This window comes from Capricornis sumatraensis, chromosome 13 (assembly GCF_032405125.1).
Source record: "Capricornis sumatraensis isolate serow.1 chromosome 13, serow.2, whole genome shotgun sequence".
NCBI classification, from domain to species: Eukaryota; Metazoa; Chordata; class Mammalia; order Artiodactyla; family Bovidae; genus Capricornis; species Capricornis sumatraensis.
In genome coordinates this window covers 48,342,378-48,348,953 of record NC_091081.1, presented here as the reverse complement: position 1 = coordinate 48,348,953, position 6,576 = coordinate 48,342,378, and the positions used below count along the sequence as shown (strand labels likewise).

Below are 6,576 nucleotides of genomic sequence, written 5' to 3'. Positions count from 1 at the left end.
TTAGCTCTCTCTTAGTTTCCCACGTCAGCTCTAGGAATCCTGCTCTCCATCATCTTGTTGAGTTGGGTGGAGGGGCATGTCCGGGGCCTTGGGGAGGATGGAAGGACATCAGGGAATATGGTGTGGTCCAGGCTGCCAGCTCACTGTAGAGCTCTAGACAGTTTCTGAGAGCCTCAGTTTCCTCTCCACTGAGGGGACTAGACCAAAATATTGCTTTAAAAAATGTATGGTTCTGTGAATTATTCATATTCACAGGGTAAAATCAACATTCTTTTTCTTCCACACTTCTGAAGGTAGATGCTGTTGGATTGAACTGATGATCTGTGGAGCAGAGAGAAATAATGAGACTGTTAATTTGACGTAACCTGAGGACTTCTTTTATTATGAGCTCCAGTCGCTTACTGTGTTAAGTCCTTTCAGGCTGTTCATGCCTGTATTCACACTCGGGAATATAAACCCCAAATACCATACTATTTTAAAACCTGATTCCAAGGTCAGAAAATTTATACTCTTATTTCTGTAAATTAGAGTTTTCGGTTTTTGAAAATGTCAGCATTTTATTCTAACTCTGGGCAAGTCCCACAGAAATTTGATATACAAGGAAATTGCCTCCAGGTGACAATTTTGGGAAGTATTGGGTTTTTCCCCCTTTGCATCTTTACAGAAATTTTAGACTTCTTAAAATGAACATATATTCAGTTTATGATCATAAAAATAAACATATCAGGTATTCATAAAAAGCTGTAAAATCACACAAGAAAATTCAGTGTTAATCATATGTATTTAAAAAAAAATTTGTCCCCATAGTGGAACTATTTAGATATTCTAGTAACTAAAATATTTGCTTAATAGGAGGTAAAAATGTAATAACATGAGATGGGCCTATTTTATCATGGTTAAATGGTAGTGATTTGAATTTATTATTGAGGATAAAAATAAACCAAATCATGAACAATTTGACTTGGAAAATTTCAGTTCGGATTTTTCACAAAGCTAAATTTTTTCTCTTCCTTTGTCAGGATAACATGTCTCATGCCAGTCTTTAAATTTACTTTTTAGCTAGAAAATACTAAGTGAATAGTAAGTCCCAGCATGAAATTCTGGATTTGACCCAGTTTAGGTACAATGCTGAAATGCATTGTGTACTATTTTGTATTATGCCATATATAGTCTAAAATATTCAAGTACCACAGAACAGACTTCTTGAATACACATATATGGATGCATTTATGCCCTATATTTACAGTTTTGGTTAACCTTTGATTAAGAGGCATGCACTTCAGAGCTGATCTTACTGGGTAAGATGCCTGGTTCTGGCACCTATTGGTTGTAAAATTTTTGACAGTTTACTTAATTGTCAAACTGCCTCAGTTTCCTAATCTGTAAAGTGGAGGTTTGATACAGTTTTGTACTCTGACTATGGTGATAGTTACGTAATGTGATAAAATTCATAGAACTACACACACACACGCACACACACACACATACCCTGAGCTCATGGGAAAAGTGAAATCCAAGTAAGTTCTGTAGTTAATAGTATTACACCAATGCCCATTTCCTTGTTTTGATAATTGTACTCTGGTTATGTAAGACAGTTGGAGAAGGAAATGGCAACCCACTCTAGTATTCTTGCCTGGAAAATCCCTTAGACGGAGTGTGGCAGGCTTATGGTCCACAGAGTCGCAAAGAGTCAGACACGGCTGAGCGACGTCACTAGGTAAGACATTACTGTTGGGAGATAGGGTACATGGACACTCTCTGTACTATTTTTTATTGTGATGTACATGACATCAGTTCAGTTCAGTAACTCAGTTGTGTCTGACTCTGCGACCCCATGAATTGCAGCACGCCAGGCTTCCCTGTCCATCACCATCTCCCAGAGTTCACTCAGACTCATGTCCATCAAATTGGTGATGCCATCCAGCCATCTCATCCTCTGTCGTCCCCTTCTCCTCCTGCCCCCAATCCTTCCCAGCATCAGAGTCTTTTCCAATGAGTCAACTCTTTGCATGAGGTGGCCAAAGTACTGGAGTTTCAGCTTCAGCATCATTCCTTCCAAAGAACACCCAGGGCTGATCTCCTTTAGAATGGACTGGTTGGATCTCCTTGCAGTCCAAGGGACTCTCAAGAGTCTTCTCCAACACCACAGTTCAAAAGCATCTTCGGCACTTAGCTTTCTTCACAGTCCAACTCTCACATCCATCCATGACCGCTGGAAAAACCATAGCCTTGACTAGACGGACCTTTGTTGGCAAAGTAATGTCTCTGCTTTTCAATATGCTATCTAGGTTGGTCATTACTTTTCTTCCAAGGAGTAAGCATCTTTTAATTTCATGGCTGCAATCACCATCTACGGTGATTTTGGAGCCCCCCAAAATAAAGTCTGACACTGTTTCCACTGTTTTCCCATCTATTTCCCATGAAGTGATGGGACCAGATGCCATGATCTTCGTTTTCTGAATGTTGACATAAAACTCACCATTTCAATAGTATTTTAAATATGCAGTTCAGTGGCATCAGTTTCATTCTCGTTGTTGTGTAACCATCACCATCAGTCTCTAGAGACTTTCATCATCCTGAACTGAAACTGGGTACCCACTTAACAATAATTCCCCAATCTCATCTCCCCCAGACACCTGGTAACCACTGTTCTACTTTCTTCCTCTGTCAATTTGACTACTCTAGATGCATTATATAAGTGGAATCATACAGTGTTTTTTCTTTTGTGTGTGGCTTATTTTACTTACTGTCATGTCTTTGAGGTTCATGTACTATTTTTTTTTTGCAACTTACATGAGAAAGTAATATTGTTTCAAAATAAGGGTTTTCTTCTATTTTCTTTTTTTTTGGCTATGCCACCCAGCATGCAGGATTTTAGTTCCCTGACCAGGGATAGAACCGCCTGTTGCCGTGGAAACACAGAGTCCTAACCTTGGACCACCAGAGAATTCTCTCAAAATAAAGTTTAAAAGAGAAACAAAGAAACAAATATCCCACTGATGGTGCCCCACTGCTGTACCACACCAAGGCATAGAGGTTAGGGACAGTGCAGGATAGCCAGGAAAGCCTGAGAGGGACATTACCTCTCTTTCCTTCCTCCTCCTTATCCCCAGTCATAGGAGAAGAGATGAAGGAATAGCTGTGTTCTCTCTTGCATAGGGAAGAGTCTGCGTTATTTATTAGTAGATTGCTGTATCAACCTAAGGAGAAGCTTTTAAATCTCCCACTATAATAGGGATTCCTGGGCTTCCCTGATGGCTCAGCAGTAAAGTATCTATTTACCAATTCAGGAGACCCGGGTTTAATCCCTGGGTCGGGAAGATTCCCTGGAGAAGGAAATGGCAACTCATTCCAGTTGCCTGGAGAATTCCATGGAGAGAGGGGCCTGGCAGGTAAGAGTCCATAGGGTTGCAAAGAGTTGAACATGACTTAGAGACTAAGCAACAACAAGGAACTAGGGATTCTTAACCTGAGGTTCAGGACTGATGGACTGCAAAGGCTCTAACAGCTTCCAGAATTTAGGTGTGAGCAGTTAATGCTCATTTGTATATATGAAAGGGGAAACATTCCACAACTTTCGTTATATTCTCAAATGATTCCCTAACCCCCAAATAGTAAGCACTACAAGAAAATATAATTTAAATATAATGAATAAAGCTCTTCCCACCCCATAACAAGCTTTTTCACTTGGGTGTCAGCCCCTTTCAGTTATCTGGTGTATTTTTCCCCTTACCAGGCTCCAGAGGCTTTCTTTCTGTTCAAACCTGGGAGAAACCTAAATAGTTCTTTTCCCTGAGTCTCCAGCCATTCTCTCCTGTGTCCTACAAAGTCCAGGATCCTCAAGTAGCCCCAGAGTAAACCATCTTCAAGTCTCCAGTGGGCAGAAGTGGAACTGAGTGGGACTGAGTGGGACTCAGACTCTCTGGAGAAATTGTTATTGTTCAGTCGCTAAGTCATGTCTGACTCTTTGCGACCTCATGAATTACAGCGCACCAGAGGAGCCCGGTGGGCTGCTGTCTATGCGGTCACACGGAGTCGGACATGACTGAAGTGACTTAGCAGCAGCAGCAGCAGCAGCAGCAGGCTTCGCTGTCCTTCACAGTCTCCCAGAATTTGCTCAAACTCATGTCCATTGAGTCAGTGATGCTGGAAAAATAGGAAGAAAATAATACTTGAGGTACACAGCTATGGAAAACTCAGGAAGTGGTTCTGAATGACTGAGGTTCAGTAGATTCTGCCCTGGAGCATGCAAATTTAATTTCAGATTGTTTTCTGGATTACACTTTGTGTTACAAATGTATAATAAACGTATCATACAATACATTCTACCTTATGGAGTATCCAGTGGTTTAGGTGAGCTACTGCAATGATGCATTGTTATAAAAGATGTTAGGTATCAGAATTTATTTAATAAATAGAACTCCCTAGTCATTCAGACTGTTTTTTTTTTTTTAGGTCCCAGGTTTCTTTATTTAAGAACAAAGTGATGAGTGATGTGGGGATTAAAGTCAAGAGCATCACTGAACTTCACCTTTCCTCCAACCAGTTTCCCCAAACTCCCTGCCCCCACACCCATTGTGTTCCCAATTCCTTTCTTAGTGAATGAAAAACTTAATCCCAAAGCCCTGGTACAAACCCCAGGGTTCTCTCCCTAGCTCTCCCCTTCCTCTGCCCCCCATTCCTGGGGTGAGCAGGCACCTCAGTTTGAATGCATAGGAGAACCCAGAGCGGTGACAGACACCAAGGGAAAGGCCTCACCCTCAGGGAATGGGACCGAAGAGTACAGTGTAGTGAAATAAGGGCCCCCGTAGCCTGGGGTACCAAAATTGGGCCCTGGCGCCAGAGGAAGGGATACGGGTCCCCCTGCGAAAGGAGACCCAGCAGCCTCAAAATCCTTGCGTTGGGAGTAGTCACTGCTTGATTGTTTGCCCTTCTGGCGGCGGTTGCAGAACCACACTCGGTCCACGTCCTTCTCCAGCCCGAGCTGCTGGGCGATGTGGCTAATTTGCTGCAGGGTGGGCTTCGGGCACTGCAGGAATATGCTCTCCAGGTTGCCTCTCACTCGGTTCTCAATACTCCGCTTTCTCTTTCGGGCCTGCACAAGGGTCTCTGCCTTGCCTATCTCCTGCAGATTCTCGTTGTTGTCAGCTTCCTCCACCCACTTCTGCAGCAGGGGCCGCAGCTTACACATGCTCTTGAAACTGAGCTGCAAAGCCTCAAAACGGCAGATAGTCGTTTGGCTGAACACCTTTCCAAACAGAACCCCCAGGGTGAGCCCCACATCGGCCTGGGTATATCCTAGAGTGATCCTCTTCTGCTTTAGGAGCTTGGCAAATTGTTCAAGGTCTTTCTGAAGAGCTTTGATGTCCTGGGACTCCTCAGGGTTCGGCTCCAGCTTCTCCTTGTCCAGCTTCGCGGCTCCTGCGGGGGTGGCACAGGGGTCCGGGGAGGCCCCCTCGGAGTTGCTCTCCACCCCGGCTCCCGCCTCGCCCTCTGGCTGAGGGGTCTCCAGGCTGCCTGGGGGCACCGGCCCCACTCCAACCTGCGGCACACAGTAGGCCATCCCTCCGCACAAGTCGTAGGGCGGGGGGCACGGGGGAAGTCGCCACACCTCGGCGCCGGGCACAACCCCCGGTCCGATCCCCTACCCACCAGGAGGCCCTAGGAAACTCATCCACTTCCGAGGATCAAACCAGCCCGGCTCTGGCCCTCCCGGCCAATCGCCTCCACCGCCCGGCGGGGGCGAGAAGGCGAAGTCAGAAGTGAGGTGTCCCAACATGGGGAAGGAAGGCACCCCGAGCCGGGGGCCTAGGAAAATGAGCTCAGACTGGTAACTCATATAAATGGATTGCACAAATGGGAAAAACTGTAACTTGCAAGTTTTTCTTATACATGTGATTCTCTAATCTTTGCATTCATCTTAGAAATCCTTCAATAAATTGTGACTTGACTCATTTATTCAACTCAAGTATATTCTGTTAGAGTAGGCTAACTGCTGTAACAAATGTTTCCAAATCTCAGTGGCTTAAGCTAGTAAAAGTTTACTTCCATCTCACCCGAAGTCCAAATAGGTTATACCTGGTTTGGCAGCTCTCCTGGTTAGCACTTCTTCAAGTGATTCGCAGATAAAGGGTCCTTCCATCTTATACCCTCATGAACAAGGTGATTTCCAGTTCACTACAGGGGTGAAGAGAAGGTGGGAAAGGCATACCAGAATAACTCCCTCCACCAGCAAGTAAAAACATTACTTCTACTTACATTCCATTGGCCAGAACCAGTCCAAATCCCCACTTCAATTTATGGAGGCTGGGAAATATATGTGCCTGGGTGGACAGCTGCTTCTGACCAATAGTGATTTAATTTAAAAGGGGAATAGAGCTCTTTGATGGCTAAGTAGCCATCTTTTATATTAATATGCTAGTCTTTTAACTGGTCAGTTCAGTGCAACTGCTTCATATGATTTACTTCTCACTTTCCAAATAGCTATATATAAAGTGTTATGTCTTTGTAGTATAAGGTGTGGGTGAGACCTTCCTACAGGAAACAATTTTGTCATAATTCTTGAGTAAATAGAAA

General features: G+C 44.0%; 1 pseudogene; it reads right to left on the bottom strand.

Moving 5' to 3' along the window:
- Positions 1–4,699: 4,699 nt before the first annotated feature.
- Positions 4,700–5,779, bottom strand: LOC138089845 (POU domain, class 5, transcription factor 1 pseudogene; annotated as a pseudogene).
- Positions 5,780–6,576: the final 797 nt, after the last annotated feature.